This window comes from Manis pentadactyla, chromosome 8 (genome assembly GCF_030020395.1).
Source record: "Manis pentadactyla isolate mManPen7 chromosome 8, mManPen7.hap1, whole genome shotgun sequence".
In the NCBI taxonomy this organism is placed as follows: Eukaryota; Metazoa; Chordata; class Mammalia; order Pholidota; family Manidae; genus Manis; species Manis pentadactyla.
Window position 1 is genome coordinate 8,636,680 of NC_080026.1, and position 19,708 is coordinate 8,656,387.

General features: G+C 36.9%; 1 protein-coding gene across 2 annotated transcripts in view; it reads right to left on the minus strand.

Moving 5' to 3' along the window:
* Positions 1–9,748, minus strand: part of SCN2A (sodium voltage-gated channel alpha subunit 2) — a 132,348-nt gene extending 122,600 nt beyond the window's left edge. For both annotated transcript variants that reach the window (XM_057505472.1, XM_057505475.1), the window contains exons 1-2: positions 9,523–9,748; positions 7,141–7,272 (exon numbers count right to left, since the gene is read on the minus strand). The gene's annotated coding sequence lies outside the window, so the exon portion shown is untranslated. The remainder of the gene's footprint in view (positions 1–7,140; positions 7,273–9,522) is intronic.
* Between the last annotated feature and the right edge of the window lie 9,960 nt (positions 9,749–19,708).

A 19,708-nucleotide genomic window follows, 5' to 3' on the forward strand; every position in this document is an offset into this window, starting at 1 on the left:
AACTTTAGATTTAAAGAAGTCAATACAGAACCATTCTTGTTATAACAGTTTTGGTGATGCTGCATCCACTCTATTCAATAATTGTGCTTAATGGAGAATACAGTCAATGATTCTGTAACATCTTTCTATGCTGACAGATAGTTCTGCACTATTGGGGAAGAAATTTAATAATATGGGTAACTGTTGAATCACTGTGTTGTATATCTGAAAACAATATAAGACTGTATATCAATGAAACTTCAGTAAAAAACAATAATTGTTGTGTTGTGTAATGAAAGAATACTCTTGGATTGAAATTCTTTTTTTAGGTGAAATTCATCACATGAAGGCTAAGAATTTTCCATTCATTTTTCTTCAAAATTTTATAATAGGTTTGTCTTCTGTACAAGAAAACAGATTACAACTATTATAATGTTGGTGGTAGAAATTTAGATTATTGAATATCATCAAAGAGGTGAAACTATCAAAAAGGAAATTTAACCTACAAACTTATATGCAGATGAAGAAAAATACGTAAAAATGTTCCTGGCAGCATTGCTTATGATAGTAAAAAAAATGTGGTAATAATCTAATTATCCATCATCATGGAATTTGTAAATAATTTGTGATAACAGTCCTAAAACTATACATCAGTAGAAGTTTTGGAATATATGTCCATAGATCAAAATGATCAATTCTAAAAAGCACTGTAAAAAACAAAATGTGGAATGATACTTATAAGTGGTATACATAAATTTTCTAAATATATTACACAGTGCTCCATATTATAGGTGTGTGCAAGTTATATGGGGTATAATTTAAAAATATAAATGCAAAGATTGTGCATCATTCCAAGTAGCTGTGATGTGAGAAGGACATGATAAGAATGGGTCAGTATGGGACACAAAGAAGTCTTCACTGTATCATATTTGATCTCTTTTTGATAGAATCTGAACTAGTATAACAAGGGAAGTTATAACAAATTTTTTAAAGCAACAAACAAATATGTAAAATCAAATACATATATTTCCCAAATTATGACAGTCCCATTTTGTTGCTTTGAACAATTTAAGTAGGTTTTGGTCAGCAATGAAACCATAAAAGTAGTTTAAAGGAATTTGTCCCAGAGTCTCCTCATGTTGGTCCATATGTGCCCCCTTCCCTCTCAGCACCTCTGTTTGCTCTTCAACTGCTCTCTCTCATCTGGTCAGCTCAACTGTGTACACATTCTTGCCTCTTACTATTGGCTTCCTTAACTGGACCCCAAGTAATGTTTCTTACTTTAGACTTTTTTTATACAAATAAATCTCTATTGGTTAAAGACAGAAAGTCTCATCATTTGTTTTGTTTCTTTTATCCAAGGAAACATGTCTTCCATCAGTACTGGAATTTCTCTGCTATTATATCTTCAAATATCAAATCTTCCCCATTATCTCAATTACCTCTTTCTACACCATTTGTTTGCTGTTGTTAAACTTTTTAATTATACTTAGGCTTTTTAATATCAAGAATGCCACTGCTACATCCTGGGTGAATCCTCCTATCGATCACAAATCTTTAATTCTTATTTCAATTGTGTCTAATCTGTTTAATCCATTCACTGAGTTTTAAATGTTTATTTTTACAATTTTCATTTATAAATTTCTATTTAGTTTCTTTTTTTCAATATCTACCTATTATTTCATGGTGCTTTGTTTTCATTCCTCAACACTTTTACCATTGTAAACATGCTATTTATAGCTTATATCAGTTTATTTTATTATCCAAAGTTCCTGAGATGCTAGCTCTATTTTATTCTTGTCTGCTGAATATCCGTTATAGTGGTTTCTTTTTCACGTAGTTTGTAAGTTTTTATTATGAGTTTATCTTAAGAATTTTTTTCTTTTAAGGTGTAAGGTTTGAGAGTATGATTCTACAATGATTTAGATATATACTGATTTAGCAATTTCACAATAGCTTCTGCAAAACACTTCAAGATAACATTGGTTTGATACTGACCTGCAGGTTAATTTAGACACTAACAAATTCCTTTTCACAGAATAGTATACATCCAGATTTTAAAGTGACTTGATGCAGTCCTAGAGTTTTAATTCTTCCTAAAAGAGTTTTTTTTCCTGAAAGACAGGGCAGAGATAAGCTTCCCTGAATCCCTAGATCAACAGGTTACATTTTCTAATTCTCATTTCAGTGAGAATACAACTATTTCAAGCTCTATGCTTTACACAGGGGCTCTCAAATTATCTCTCCGTATAACAGATACAGTCTTACACAAACTTTAAAACTAAACCCTCTGGGAATGTGGACCTTTTTCTAAATATATCTCTTTCTATTCCCCAGACTCCTGGGTCAGTTTTCATGTTTATCAGTGAGGTATTTAGTTATCTCTTTATTTCTAATTACAGAAGGCTTCCCTTTATTTATTATGAGCTAACTATGCATTTTAAAAGCATTTTTATTGTGTTTTATCTAGAGTTTCTAGGCTTTGGTAAATGAGTTCCATGTTCACTCATCCACCAAGTTGCTAAATTGAATATTCTCATAGGTTTTGTGTAAATTACTACATTTATTTTAGTAGGCTTCATTTTACCTTAAAATTGGTGGGTTGTAGGAAATTCTGACTGAGAATTTAGGACTAGTGCTGGAATCATTAACACAGATCCCTTCCCAAAAGCCTGTGGATCGAGCTGTATCAGGAGTGGGAGGGTTTCCTATACTCTGCTTCTTTCAGCTGCTGGGCCTGTAATCACAGTATGTATTTACTAGCACAGTTGTTTCCAGAGACAACTGACATCCTTAGAACATCAGGTTCAGAATTCATGGAGTTATGTCATTCCTGGTGATATAATTAAGGATTCAACAAGAGTCATTAGGTGTTTCACTTGGTGTATTTATCAAGGTCAGTAAGCAGTCAGCTTATCTTCATGTGCGTTATCTAACTTGATGGGCCATTTTTATATTTTAACTTTCGGACACATAGGTCCCTAACTCATGGACCATTTATTTGGATAGACTGATCAAATATAAAAATATGGTATGGGCTAATATCTGAATTCAGCAAAGTTGCAGGATACAAAATTAATACACAGAAATCTGTTGCATTCCTATACACTAATGATGAACTAGCAGAAAGAGAAATCAGGAAAACAATTCCATTCACAATTGCATCTAAAAGAATAAAATACCTAGGAATAAACCTAACAAAAGAGGTGAAAGACCTATACTCTGAAAACTATAAGACACTCATGAGAGAAATTAAAGAAGATACCAACACATGGAAACACATCCTGTGCTCATGGATAGGAAGAATTAATATTGTTAAAATAGCCATGCTGCCTAAAGAAATCTACAGATTCAGTGCAATTCCTATCAAAATACCAACAGCATTCTTCAACAAATTAGAGCAAATAGTTCTAAAATTCATATGGAATCACAAAAGACACTGAATAGCCAAAGCAAACCTGAGAAGGAAGAATAAAGCAGGGGTATTATGCTCCCTGACTTCAAGCTCTACTACAAAGCCACAGTAATCAAGACAATTTGGTACTGTCACAAGAACAGACCCATAGACCAATGGAACAGACTAGAGATCCCAGATATAAACCAAAGCATATATGGTCAATTAACATATGATAAAGGAGCCATGGACATACAATGGGGAAATGACAGCCTCCTCAACAACTGGTGTTGGCAAAACTGGACAGCTACATGCAAGAGAAGAAACTGGATCATTGTCTAACCCCATACACAAAAGTAAACTCAAAATGGATCAAAGACCTGAGTGTAAGTCATGAAACCATAAAACTCTTAGGAGAAAAACATAGGCAAAAATCTCTTGAATATAAATATGAGCAACTTTTTCCTGAATGCATCTCCTCAGGCAAGGGAAACGAAATAAAAAATGAACAACTGGGACTACATTATGCTAAAAAGCTTCTGACCAGCAAAGGGCATGATCAGCAGAACAAAAAGGCATCCTACTGTATGGGAGAATATATTTGTAAATGACATATCTGACAAGGGGTTAGCATCCAAAGTATATAAAGAACTCACATGCCTCAACACCCAAAAAGCAAATAACCCTATTAAAAAATGGGTGGAGAATATGAACAGACAGTTCTCCAAAGAAGTAATTCAAATGGCCAACAGGCATATGAAAAGATGACACTTTCTGTTCACCTTGTCTATATAATTAGGCTCCTAGATTTCTGGGACCATTGGTTCGGGAATGGCAAGTGTTAAGTCTGATCACGGCTCTGGCACATCCTAGCTGCCTGACAATTTCTGGGTGATCACAGTTGCTTATTCCAGGGGAGACTCAGAAAAGGAGAAAAGCATCTTAGCTGGTAATTCTTGGTTGATAGAGATCCAACCATTGCCCCCTGACTGGCTTGCTTCATGCCTTAGATATTTCATCTTTTGACATCAGTTATTCAGAGAAGAGAGATATGTCAGTCTTCTTTTATCATAAACTCTCTCTTTTTTCATGATGGTCCAACCAATCCACTACCCTTCACAGGAGCCTAATAGGAACTTTGTCTTTTCATTGTCATTCCTCCATACATATTAACCAACACAAAATGTAGCAGAGCATAATGATGCAGTTACAGAACTGCGTACTCATGTGCTACTATCACCAAGACATGCTCATGCTGAAAGCATGTACTATAATCCCCACTGATCCTACAGACAAATACAAGACTTAATTATTCTAAACTATAACAATAATTCAAACAGTTCAAAGCACTTCTTGAGGGTTATTGCTTCCTAAGATCATTTAATTCTAGTACAAAATTACTTGTTAGCAAATAGAGACAAAAAATGGCTAAAATTATGATTTTCTTATGTTCCAAAAATTTTTTTAACACATTCTGATACATAAAATATATTTAAATACTCTTGATTTTTAAACCATTTCTCCAAGAATTTTCAAATAACAGAAGTTCCTTACATGACAGCAATGTTTTTATTATTAATGTAGTTAGCAATTATATTTTTCTTCCAAATGGAGGTCTTGATTTAAAAGTTTGATGGAATATTACCAGGAAAAATTTACACTTTTGATTTGGAAAGTCCACCTTTACCTCTGCTTCCACTAATTTCTCTAAACCCAAATGCAATAGGGGGAGATGACACTAATGTGTGACTATGATAGATAAGCAAGTAGCTTTTACTTTTGATATTTAATATGATTTTATTTCATATTCTTGATGCAAGACATATTTTCCTACACAGAAATAATATTTCAATCGGCATGAGAATTTGCCAGTGTTATCATTGAAATGTATGTAAAATGCTTTTGTTCCACAAAACCCATGTAATATGAGATTACGTTTTGGTGATTAAAGATCTGACTAGCCTTCTCTGGTGCGACGACTCTTCTTTTTTGAATCTTAAAGCAAGATCTTTCATCAACATAAATAAACCATATTTTTCATAAAGCTACCTTTGTTGTATTGAAATAAAATTAGAGAAGGTCATATTAAACTTGTATTCTATAGATAACGTACATGTGAAATAGCCATCGGCAAAAGCCAAATCCACATATTTTAAAATGCAAAACCTGTATTAAAATCTCTTCAGTTTTTTTCCAAATTGTTTTCCCTTGGAAATAAACTTTAATGCCCCGAGGGAAGAGAAGTCATCTGTGCCTGTACTCCTCCCTACAGGCCTCCTTCTCTGTCCCTCCCGCTCTGAACTCTCAGGTTCACCACAGAGGGGGACCAAGTCAGGTCTAGAAACAAGGAAGTGATATTTCTCTCTAGGCACTTCTAAACTGAACTGAGTTAACCTGAACTGAGAAAACAGCTGTTTCAAAGGCTAGTGTGTGGGATGGGGTTTTTGATCATGCCTGTGCCTTCTCCCAGGCTTCACACTGCCATTCCATGGCATCCTAGGGCAAGGAAACGCTCGGAGGAGAGAGCTGGAGGAAAGAAGCAAGAGGATTCTGGAACTGTTCAGAGAAAGGGAGAAGGAAAGAACTGGCAGGAAGTTTCATAAAGGAGGTTAGTTAGCCTAAGGAAAAGCATTTTGCAATTAAATTGACTTTCTCTTCTCTTTACACATATCCTTGTAAAAGTACCAATGAAACTCAGGGAGGAAAGGGCAGGCACTTGAACACTTAATTCAGATGCTGGCAAACCATCCCTTAATAATCAAACTAGATACATGTAATAGACAAACGTTGATCTAATTTTAAGCAAGCTTAAAATAGAACCTATTTTTAAATGTCATTCTTAATAAGAAACAGGTAACTGAAGTATGTACAATAAGCCTAATGTGAAACAGTTTTATTAGTTTCAATACAACAATTAATGTGACTAAAATATGCTCTACTGGAAAGTGTTTTGTTACTGAGAATTAATTATTTCTTCCAGAAAATCCACATGCCACAAATAGCCTTTTCTGAAGAAGCAACTGACTTAAGTAGAGATACTTTATCTTACAGGCAAGTATTTAATTTTCCTAATGCAGGGACCAAAAGCAACTTACATTAGTTTTCATTTGTATCATCTCCTACCCCTTCTTTCCGGTGTACAGAAAAGACATTCTTGAACCTTCCCTCTCTTATCTCCTTTAGGACTTCATTTTTTGTGTCTTCTTTCAATTTCTCTAGTGATTTCATATTGTCACTCTACAAAGGGGCTGAGGCTTCTCTAATCCTATCTAAAATATTTCCCTCAATAGTACCTTCCCCTCAAGATAAGTTTAAATCCATCCATGACCTAATAATGACAATGAAGTCTCACCTACTACCCTATTCTCTTACTTATCAACCATCTTGGGTTTACTGTCATTCCTGACCCCTAATTTGGTAGCTGATTTGCTTGCTTTCTTCCTATGACATTGTTATTCCTCCAACTTCTCCTATTACTTTTCCACGATTAATCAATATTCTTTGCAGATTCCTTTTACTCCACCTAAGTTAAACCCTAGTCTTCACTCCACTTTCATTTCCCATTAATGTTCACTTACGTGTGACCTAATTCTTGCCATAGTTTCATACACATCCATAGATCCAGCTTTTCCTTCTAATCTTGTACCTAGACATAAAATGCTCACCTTCTTAAAAAATTTTTAACCTTCTTACAGAACATCTCTGTGTGAGAGTATGTTTTAGTATATCAAATACATAATATTAAAAACCAAATTCATTATCCTTACTTTTGCTGCCCCAGAAAAAAATTTCCATCTTCAGGTTCCAATCAGATCGGATTATTCACCATTCTCCGTTGTTTCCCCGTGAATGCCTGGAAGTCCCCTGCGTCCTTGTATTTGCCTGCCTTGCCTTTGTGCCTGGAATAAAGAATTCCTATTTTTATTGATTTATACTCACTCTTATAGATCTAATTCAACTATCATTCCCTCTTAAAATTGTTTTCTCTGGGCTCTGAGCTCCTCATGGGCAGAAACTTTAACTGTTGGCTTATTCTGAATCTCAGGATGTCACACGGTGCCTGGCACAAGATAGGTGCTTATATATCTGTCCCATTCCCTTTCTCACCTTCCCTCATTTTACATTTTGGTGTTTAAAATATATTGAGCTACAGTATTATCTATACTACATGCACATTTTCATGTTAAAATCTATGAGGTAAACTCCATGCCTTTGTTTATGTCTCAGTCTCTACCATGGACAGTTCTTGGTAGAGGTGGGATACTCTACAAATACTGTATATGGAAGTGACATATTTTAATCCCTTTCCTTTATCAAGATCCTGAAGCAGTAGGTTGCAGCCTGTGCTCAGCAAGTGAAAAAAAAAAGAGGGAAAGCCAGAGTATAAGATGATGTTTTTATAAGGGACAACAGACTAATCAGTATGTACAGTTTGTTCTGTGAGATAGGAGGACTAGAGCTGTGAGCTAGTATGTGACCATCCATATCATTCATGGGCACAGGGTAGAAAAACATACCTCATTAAATTAGAGAAAGGGAAATAGTAAGAAACAGAACATCTCCATAGTTGTTTTAGTTTTCTTGGATGCCTTATCAAGAGACCTGAGAAAATGGAATACTTTATATGTTGTTAAGTAATGTAGACAAAAAAGCCCTGTTTGACAGGTTTTACCCAGAGGCACACACACAGTCGGTCTCAGCACACTTGGTATGTGTTGTCTGGGCATGCGCACACTCGAGGTAAATTGTGTTACTGCTGTGAAAGACACTGAAAACTGCCAAACAATATTCTAGCCTTGCCTCAGATTCTAATTTAATAATGTGGCTCTGGGAAATTCACTTGAATCTCTTGATAAAGTTATTTTGTTTAATGATGAGATAGATAAATGTTAAAAATCTGTGATTCAAAAACTTACCATGAACTAGAGCTATGTGAAATTTAAACCTCTATATAGATCCTACATCTCAAAAGAATGGATTTTTTTCCTTGGTGGTCCAAGCCATTCTATAAAGTCCTTCCCGATAGCCTTCACAGCCTCTGACCCAGCACAGGTACCTTTTGTAGGAAAACAGCAAGCTAGAAACATGGTGATGCGCCCCCACCACCTGCCCCCTCCACCACCATCATCACACATACACACACATATATACAGACAGCTCTTTCTTGAGGAGGAAATAAGATATTTAAAAACAGTCTTAAAAAATAATTTACATTTATCTTAAAATTTCATTTTAAATTGATCTAAATGACAATCCAGACTTTTAAGTGCAGGATTTCTAAATGGCTTTCTTCTTATTACTTTGACAATAATAGAAGAAGGACTTAGGGGAGATAATGAGAAGCAGCAGAGAAAAGCAAGGGTGTTGCATGCAATGACCAGCTCCTGAGTCATTCTACTTTTTAGCATAGCTAATGTCACATGACCAAAAATAATTTAAAATGTGGACACCTTTTAGAATATAGCTATTTTAAATGGCCACAAATCCACCAAAATCTAGGAAAAATCCATTTTCTCTACAATTTATTTGCTTTCAGTTTACTCCTCACATCCCCACTGGGGGAGGGGGAGCATCTATACTATCGTTCCAAGTCTATTAAACACATTACATAAATCTTCCTTCATGTGGGAGAAGCTACTCACATATTTTTCTAATAGGGAAAAAGCATAAATAATCTGTACCATCATTACCGACAGTAATTGTTCAGAAGGCCTTTGGGCTCAGGATGCTGGCGTGCCTCTGAGGCTGCTATCAGAATGCTCAGCCTTGGGCTTTGGCAAAGCCACTGCCATGTTAATCTGCTTCATTACATCTCTACAATGTGTTCGCCGCATTAAGGAGCAGTACTTCCCTGTGAGAGGAGGACCCATCCTTCACTTTGAAAGCTTTACCTTCAAAAGGTACATAAATATAACCACAGATGGACACCAGGGACCAGAAAGCCAAAGAAATGTTAAAATACAGCATGTCAGAGTCAGACCTCCTTTCAGTCTAGGAATATTTAAAGATGCAGAACAGCTAGAATTAGGGCTTCGGAATCTTTTAGATCTGAGTCCAAGCTTACAAAGCCACACATCTTACTTTAAGGGTTATCATTAACATAGATAACAATTAATTGATAGGTAAGAGAGAGAATCATGTTGGCTTACCTGAAATAAAAGGAATTGTAATCATAGCATAGAATCCATATGTGTGTTGAATTTAATAGTCTCCAATGCAGTTCTTCAGAATTTTGACGAGAGTAGAAGTAAAATCTCACATGTGTCGCATCCTCACTGAAGGAGGAAAAACAAGGAAAGATGAGCGCAGAATCCTCTCAGCTTCTGGCTTAGCTTTCTGTTCTGACACTCACTCGATGGTACCCACTGTCTGTTAGAAAGCAGCGTGCTACGCTGAAAATAAATAAATAAATAAATGTAAGGCAGCATCTTGCATGAGAGCTCCATCTCCTGGCCAAAAGTGGAACCACTTTCATTCGGGAGCGTTTGGCAATGCCGCATTTACCAAGTGGTGGATAACCCCTGATTCCTCTGTATTTGAAATCAACTACCTTGATTAACTGAAAATTAAACATTCAAAAACCACTAAAGTGTGAATTTTTAAAATCTGCAACCCTGCTTCTGGGGTTCAGTTAAATTTATTTATGTTATATTTAAATTAAATAGAAGCTCTTCTAAGTATCATTAAAAACGTAATGCTTATCTTACCTTAAGACATACTTAATTTTATTTACCACCTGAAAAAGTAACATGCATGTCCTACAAATAATTTTAGATATCAAATTTATCCTTACTGTGTACCTCTTTGTGGAGAAGTTGTATAAGTCTGTGTTACTAGAGAGATTCTGTGTTGTGCTGTTATTGCTGTTATTCAGGGGGATGTTGGAGAGTTAAAGTTATGCAAGATAACGAAATTAAGACAATGAAATTACTAAAAGACAGACTAGAAAATCTTTTAAAACTATTTTAAAATATACAGATATCAAAATACAAGCAATAAGAAATTTGGTAATTATAGCATACTTGGGGAGAAAAGAAGAAATAACATGAGAATGCATTGGTAAACACTATAGTTACACTGGATATATATTACGTGCTCAATATATATTTGTTCAATTAATATTCCTACGGTTAATTGAGAAAGCTTCGTTCAGTTTTAAAATTTTAAAAGAAAAGTTAGTCTTTCTTCCACTTTCTAGCAATGACATTTAAATTTGGGGATAGGTATATGAACCAAAAATCTCCCTACGAAAGTCTTTTGATATCCCAATCTCGGCTGTTGCAGCAATGCTGTGACACTGTCCATGGTTCTGAAAACCAATCCCAGCACTCAAAGGATTCTCGCTTACTCTGGTTTGATGTCATCTTTGTAATATTTTATATAAATTTTATTTTTAAAAGTCTTATATCACCCATAGTAAGTATAGTATCTAAAATACAAATATACAAATAGTATTTTATCCACAGAATATGTAGTATATATATATGCTAACAGCCATAATGATAATGAATCAATTTAATAAAAATTTGATTATCAGTCACACTTTCTTTGGATCCTTTATATAGTATTTTATCATTGCTGAACTTATATATGTAGATTGTGCCAGTATTACTGCCCCCCACTGAATGATCAGGACACTTAAACTCACTCTTCAGTAACTTGTCCAGAGTTAATTAATAAGCAAATTAGAAGAGCAAACCCGATTTTCCAAATTTTACCTTACTCTTATTTCTACATTATCATTAAGATATATTTGTATGTATAAAAAATACATCATTAACAAGCACAAATAAGATGGTTTGGTAGGCCAAATTATTTAAATATGTACACATAACGATTTCATCTCAAATTTTCTGCAAAAACAGAGGATACTGTTATAAACTCTCAGTGTACATAAATTAAGATAATTGCTCTTAAATTTTCCAGCAAAGCATTTCTGATGGCCAGGAAGCCAAAACTCATAACATTAAAGCTGAGATTTCACAAACATGAAACTCCACTGAACCCTCACTTTATCCTTAAAATCATGGGAATTTTATAATTTATATAACTTTATTTTTTCTTAAAATATTATTTTCCCCATTATTTTAAGGGTAAATTCTAGACATTAGGAAAATGTGTCTAACTTATCCTGAGATTTTGTGAACCTTCAGGTATGCCACCACATGCTGCTAGACATCCAATATACCAGTTTGAGGACCATGAGATTATGTGATGTCAAATCAATTTATCTCAGCAAATAGGTAATTACCGAATTTTTTTCATGCATTCCTTTGTAGCATATATATTCCTTTCAGCTTTGATTAATCATAAACATGTAGATGAATATTAATAAGTGATAACTTTTAAAAAGTTGTAAAATATGCATTCATTTTTAGCATGCTTTTGTCAAAATCACTGTGGTACATTATAAACATTGTCACAGTCCTTTTCTCCTCCCTATATTCATGTCTTTTGCAATGTTAACTACCATTAAGAGATGGAGACTCTATTTCCGTCTTTTATTTGGGCTGACCTCATGACTTGGCAATAGAATGTAGTGGAAATGATATTGCTCCAGTTTCAAGCCTAGGCCTCAAAATTTCTTTCATGCTTTTGCTTACTCTGAGGTATGAACCCCATCTGAAGTATGAACAAGACTAGTCCTGCCTGGTAGAGGACTTGAAACTACATGGAGCAGAGACAGGTTTTGCAGCTCTGATCTTCCAAGAACAGCTGGTCCCAAGCTGACCTGGCATCTGAAACAAGTGATTGAGCAAATCCAGCTAAGATCAGCTGAGTCTAACCAGGATCAGCAGAACCAAAAAACCATGAACTAACTAACTAAACGTTTATTTGGGGATAGTTTGTAATATGTCAGATTTGATTTCTTCATATTCAATCCAATGATACATTTTAAATCATAATATTAAAAAGCACTTGAAACATTTGCTTAATTCCTCCTTCTTGAAATACTTTTTACATTGGTCTTTGCTTAGCACTATACTATAGCAGTTCTTCTACACATGGCTGTTTCTCCTCAGTATCTTTCACTGGTTTTCACTCCATTTTCTGACCTTTGAACATTGATGTGTACCAGAAAACAATCTTTGAAAACTTCCAAATCACTGCTCTAGCCTGGCCCTCTCTACTGAACCAGACTTATATTCAAATGACATTCAACATACTCACCCCTATCTAAAATGAGTCTCTGCATCTCTTACAGTATTCACCTTCTTAGGTGATAACAATTGTATCTTTTCAATGGCTCACTTCAAGTCCTTCATGTCACCTTTGACTCTTCTCTTAGTTTTGTATTCCACATCTAATCAGTTTGTGAAAACTGTTAGCTTCTTCAAAATGTACCCAGAATACAACTCATTACTTTACTATTTTACATTGGCATAAGCAAGCATCATTTCTATTTCATATTTTTGCAATATCTACTAAACTAGTTACTCTCTCTACTTCTCCCCTTGCCTCTAGATACAACAGAATACAGTCTATTCTTAACACAGCAACTATAGTAATCCTTTAAGTAGTAAGTCATATGTACTTCTCTACACCTTCCAGTAGCTACGCATCTCTCTTAGAATAAAGCCAAAGCTTGCATAAATGTTGACAATGTTCTGGGCAATCTGGGACTCTTCATTTCTCTGATTGAGTTGCTAGTTACCCTTGCCCTTATTCACTCTACTCCAGCCATTCTGATCTCTTTGCAGTTACTCAAACATGGTAGAAATGCTACCTCTTCAGTAAGTCTCCACCTTTTGATCTCTTTGCTTGGAAGGTTCTTAGACTGGCTCCTCGTGGCTCACTTCCTCTCTCATCCTGATCATGGCTCAGAGATACCTCCTCAGTGTGGCTAACCTGCACCCTGGCCTCTCCTAACCATGCCCTAACCTCTTCTCTGTTCTTATTTTTCCCTGTATTACTCAGCTGACATACTACACATTTTGCTTATTGTTTGCCTCCTCTAAGGAAAATGTAAGCTCCGTGAAGGCAGAGATGCTTGTCTGTTTTGTTCCTTGCTATAAACCTGATTCATAAAACAGTGCCTAGAAAATAAAAGCTGCTCAAATAATGAATGAATGTCTTAGACATAAAATACACATATCATTTATATTAATACTTATGGAAATGTTATTTATTTTATGTGTGAACTCCTATGTTCTCATTAATATGTCTGACATAGAGTATGAAAAAAAGCATGTTCTTCCATTAAACTATCATTTAAGACCTAAGCAGAGAGTTGGACATACAATGGGTATTCAATAAATACTGTATTAACTATATAAATGTTGAAATTATACCACTAGGTTTTTAAATTGTTTTCAATGGAGCCCTGAAAAAATTTTGGTAAAATATCATTTAATGACTCTTATTTCTTGTTAGTACTTTTTGCCAGACGTTGAGGGAGACTTTGAACAGACTTTGAGGAGACTACTTTATTTTTTATTTAAGTTTATTCTCATATTAGAATATTTTTAACTGTTTTAATATTCATTGTAAATATATAAGCAATGTGTCCCATTCTCTGTATATATGTGTGTGCATGTATACAGAGAGGGAGAGAAATAATATATATATATGAAATCAACTTGAATCGACATTCATTTGACTAGCTACAAAAACCAATGACACAGAATTTCTCGATATATCTCTGTGGCACCTCTTCAATCACAAGATCCAGAGTTTTATTCTGGCAGCTTGGTTTTCAAAATTACTTCAAGTTTTAGGGATAAAAACAAATGTGGTGGTTAATTTTATATGTCAGCTTAACTGGCCATGGGGAGACCAAATTAAATATTATTTACGGGTGTATTTGTTAGGGTGTTTCTGGATAAGGTTAGCATTTGAATTGGTGGACTCTAAGTAAAGCAGGTGGCCCTCCCCGGTGTGCGGGGGGATTATCCAATCCATTGAGGGCCTGAATAGGATAAAAGGGGAAGGAAGAAAGAATTCATCTCCTGCTTTTCTTCCACCTCCATGCATGAGAGCTGAGACATCTCATCTCATCTTCTCCTGCCCTTGGACTGAGATTCACACCACGGGCTCCTTCGGTTCTTAGGCCTTTGGACTCAGACTGAATTAGTCCACTGGCTTTCCTGGGGTCTCCAGCTTGGGGTGTGTGTGTGTGTGTGCGTGTACATAAAATATTTATATATTTAAGTATATTAAATATATAATATTATATATAATTAGAATATATTATATATAATTACATGTATAATATATAACTATGTATAATTATATATTTATGTATTATATATCCCTATATGATATAATTTATTAATAACAATTATAATAATTATGTAAAATTACACACACACAGATACACACACACTCTTTTGGCTTTGTTCCTCTGGAGAACTCTGAGTAATGTAGTAAGTAAACCTTATTTCACTTCCATTAAGTTTCAGACATTGATCAAAACTTAATTTCACCACTTTTTACTCAACCTTTTTAACATCCATGCAATTCAAGAAATAAAGGAAGACTAAGAGTCTAGTTTGTACCTAATAATTGTTTCCATTTTTCTTGTTTCACTTCTTCCCATGTAAAATACCTGCACTGAAGAAATGCAACCAAGCAGAACATTGAAAAGAATAATTTATATAGTTTAAATCACCTTGAAATACGCTAACTTGTTTTAAATTATTGGTTGCCAACTTCAGAACAATTTTTAAAAACTGAACCCTATATCTAAGGTTTCTCCTGTAGCGTTATCGTTCAGTATCACAAACCTTCAAGCTAGAAAAGGCAGATTTTTCTACAACATGTTCAAAACCTTCTAACACTGATGAATAGGGTAGCTTATCACATTTTTTACAATTAGTATGAGTTGGCATTTACTAGTATATTAGCAAATGATGGATGAAGAAGTAAAGGAAAGTTAAAAATTAGGCTGATAAAAGTGTATTATTTCTATAAACAAAATCTGACAAGCAGAATATCTGCCATAATCTTTTGAAAGTGTGGGTGTCAGCAATAATTTCAGCAATAGCTAATGTTTACTGAGTACCTTATGTGCCAAGCAGTGCCAAGTCCTTTGCATAGACTATCTCATTAAATTCCTACAAGTCTTTGAACTAGGTTTTTTTTTGTTCTTCTCACATAAAGATGAGAAAAATAAAGCTAATGTCCCTCACCTGGTAAAAGATGTACCTTGAGCTCCAACTCAGACCTCTGTTCTCAGTGTTCAGGTTCTATTAGAATGCTTCTCGAGACTGGGAGGTGGGCACTCGGAGACTGTTCCGGTGACCTTCAGAATCCATGTGCTTTTTGTTCTCAGCCCCAGGTCTTCCCCCTTCACGTGAGCCAAAGGACAAGCTGGAGACGGAGGAGAGGTGCGAGGTGTGCAGCTTCAGGCCGGCTGCTCTCTGCTGGGGCACTTACGAGTGCGTGACGGGGTTTGCAGCAGGTGACGGAGGGACACAGGAAGAGGAGGCAGAAATAGAGACAGAGGGGCCGGGGTGACTGAAGAAAGTAGGGGATCAGTGAGTAGGAGAGGGGGCGAGTGGTGGGAGAAGAGAAGCACAGAGCTGCCCAAACGCCCACAGAGACTCCTCTCTTCCCATAGGGGCTCTGATGGGGGGGCAGCTGTTCACGACCCCCAGGTGGGAAGTTCAGACACGCTCCAAGCCTCCCAGGACCCTGCTACCGACACCAGAAACACAGGAGTGCCTGGCGGGGGTACAAAATCTCATCGGGTTGTCCTGACATGACTGATCAGGAAGTGTGCTTCTGTCCTAAAGCAAAAACTACCAACATAAAAAAGAGCCATCTGAGCACACTGACGCTCTGAACCCTTTGTCAAAGTACGGTCCCTTGGTGCCCCCCGAAACCACCCCGTCGGCAGAAGATTTATCATAAACTCCAAATCCTTTTTTATGTTTTCTTTTGGTAGCCGTCTCATAGTATTTCGTGTTTCCAAGCTTATCATCATTATTATTACAAATAATGGCAATTTTCAGGTAAATTTTTTTTTATTAAAAACTGTATTTGGTAAATTCCTAATCTTGTTTTCTGACAAATTCACCTCCCAGTAGGGTAAATACCACAAGGTAGAGAATTATAACTACACTCTTAATTCAGCCCAACAAAGAATTTTAGGAGAATTTTACTGGAATGGATTATGGGATGGAGTGGAGAGATCAAAGATGATTAGAATTCTGGGGATTGTATTGAGCAGAGCGCTCTGCTGCCGATTTTATGAGGTGTGAAGGCTAAACTGAGGAGAAGCCTTAATCACTAGAAGCAGCCCTCTCCCTTACTAAATTTATTGCACTGTAACAAGTTCCAGGGACCAAAGTCGTATGAGAAACTTCCAGCACGGCTAATGAGAAAAGTGAAGTCCAAATCAAACCACAGAGTGATGGGGCCTGAAAGATCCTGATTGCTTAAAGGATGGAGTGGGCAGAGGAAGATGAAGCCCAGAGATATTCCTGAGTGTCCCCAGGTTCACTTTTACACTGGGGAGAAGTACCGTCTGGTAAGTTCTGGAGGTAAGTGGTGGCACTGCACACCTTTCCACTTGACCCATGTTCATCACAATGTGCCAGTTACTTCATGTTCCCTCTGTCACATTGGAGGTCACGGGGAAGGTACCTTCTTGATCTAGGCAGATCACTGCAGATAAGGGATGTCAGAAATGGCGAGAACACCTAGCAATGAAATGTCACTGAATTACCAACTCTGTCGCCTGGGCACCAAATAGTCTTCACGCAGCATCCAGCTTCATTGGATGATGCGTTTAAACCCAGAGGAGAGCCCACCTGCTCTTGGCTCGGCTGGGGCTCCAGCAGGTATCTCCTTGTTCTAAAAATTAACTGGAAACACAGATTTCTCTGGGTGGACACACATTATTGTAGGCATATAGTCAGTCTGAAATGTTAAAGTAGAAAGGAAGATGGAGATAAGAGTAGTAGTTTAAATGTGTCCTTTGAAGGAGTGAAACACCATCACCAGAATGGTATCATCTGAGATAAATAGTATGGTCAGTGGTGGGAGAAGGGATACCTCGAACAGGGTAGCCAGGTCCTCGGTAACTGTGTAGGTCTAATGCCATAACTGTGACCAGCCAAGGTCAGTTAGTGAGACAGGCTGAGTTCAAGAGGATGATCCCACAGGTAAGTGTTCAGGTTGTAAAGGAGATTTCACTGATTGATTGATCCTCCTACTTGAGCAAGACCAGTTACCTGGGGAAAAAAACATGGATGGGATAGTTTCCCTGCAGGAGGAATATCCTCATGGCATGTTGGCTCATCCGTACTTCCAAGCCACCTTACAGAGCAGGAGTCAACAAATCCTTGAGTGAAGAGGGCTCCAGTTTTAGTCAGACTATATCAAACTCTTTGCCTTCCTGGGATCAGTAATTGTGACAAACTGGGAATATTAGCAGTGACCCATCATCAGCACCTAGAAAACCCTAGAAATGACAAGGCATATTGATGAAACCAGGTTTGTTTGTTTGTTTGCCGAGGGCTAGGTCCTTTAATAAGTAAATGACAAGAATGCTACCCAGAATAGGGTGACCGTGACCTTGGAAATAGCATAGGAAGATGGCCAGAGTCTGGGCCTGCAGAGCAGATGGCAGCCAGGACAGGGGTGAATACTTCATCTGTCCTTGTCCACATACTTTGTGGTCATGTACACAAGAGTGTCCCATTGTACTGCTAGAGGTGGTTTGAAATCCCCACTTTGATCTTTACCTTTTTACCAGCTGAGGTCTGTGGAAGACCTAGAGGAGAAATCTCTGCATATTTGGAGACATTTAACTCAACTCTTTCTTGGAAGAAAGAACAGGGGTTGAGCAAGCAGAAGTTTCCATATGTGGTTACGGAACAAGAAGGGGCAAATTCAGCAGATGAAGCAGAGGAAATCATGTTTAGACCAGGTATTGAATTCACATTATCACAGACAAAGGCTGCACATGAAGATGGTGAGCTAAGAATAAAAGATATGAATATTGAGATACAAAGCAAACCCATATGTGACGAAGAAGATGAAGCTTTCAGAGGGGATCAGCTACTGAGGTTCCCCAGGACTGGTGGGCAGAGTTGTTGGAGTAGGAAACCAAAACAGGAGCAAACCCTTGCAGATGAGAGAGCCGAATGATGAAACACAGTGTTGGAACGATTAGGAAGACCACAGGCGGCATGACTGAGTGGAAAGGTGAATAATGCAGAGGGCCTGTCAATAGATTCACAAGAAATTCAAGTGAAAAGGAAAGACTCAAGTCTCTAAGTTTTGCCTGCTTTTACCTTTACACTTTTACTTAATATAAGAAGAAAACTTAATGATAGCTCTAAGCTAATGGACAGAGCTGCTCTGCAGGCAGAAATTTCTCTTAGTTTCAACAGAGTTTGAACCCCTGTCAAAGTGTTGTCAAATGGATTTCTGTACTGGGGATTTTTATACTGATGAGGAAGAGCTGGGCCCTCTGATCAGCTTTGCTTCTTAAATAACCAGATGCTATGAACAGAGCAAATACCTAAACACCTGTTTAATAAATCAGGAACCTGATTTACACCTCAGAAAAGGTAGGTGACTTAACAGAGATATCACTTCAAGAGAGAGAACAGGATGTCCTACCACCTTACCCCAAAACCAGTTTTCTTTCCACTACACGGATAGTCCCTCACCATGGTAAAGATCTCCAGTTCCTCAAGGAAATTATAGTAAGAGTAGTCTCATTGCCCTGTCCACAAGGAAGCACACTGTGCGTTTCTGGAAGAGAAGGCAATGACAAAGGGCCAACTTGAGGAAGTAAGTTTCTGACATTTTTCAGACTCCAGGGTAGCAGAGACAATTCTGTGTGTCCACCAAACCATTTCATTTTTCTCTTTAACACACAACTAAACTACAACTCTCAGTTCCCTGGCAGCTTATAGGATTATGCGACTTACAGGCAAAACAATGTAAGTGAGAGTGATGCTCATCTCTTGCAGGGCTGGCCCCTCAATCTTTTCATGTGATCCTCAAGAATCTCCTTTATTCCTTGTATCCTGGCCAGGTGCCGGCAACCTGGTGGAGGATTCTGAAGAGCCATTAGATAGATAGCACTGGGTCCTGGGTCACCAGAACGAGGAGTGCCAACGAGGAGCTAGGGAATGGTGAGGAAAATGATGTACCAAGTCCTGTCTCAAAGCACGTGGTGACTAACAAATCAGAATTAAAGAATCCTTTGGCATAATTCAGTGTTGCCTAAAATGTGTTTCCTGAAAGTCTAGTTTTTCAAGATGTTAATAGATTTTTCTACACAAAGGGGGAAGGTAATTGCTAGAGTCAAAAAATGTCTAAGGAATACTGAGTATAATAAGATATAAGCTGAGATGTTATAACAAAGTTATA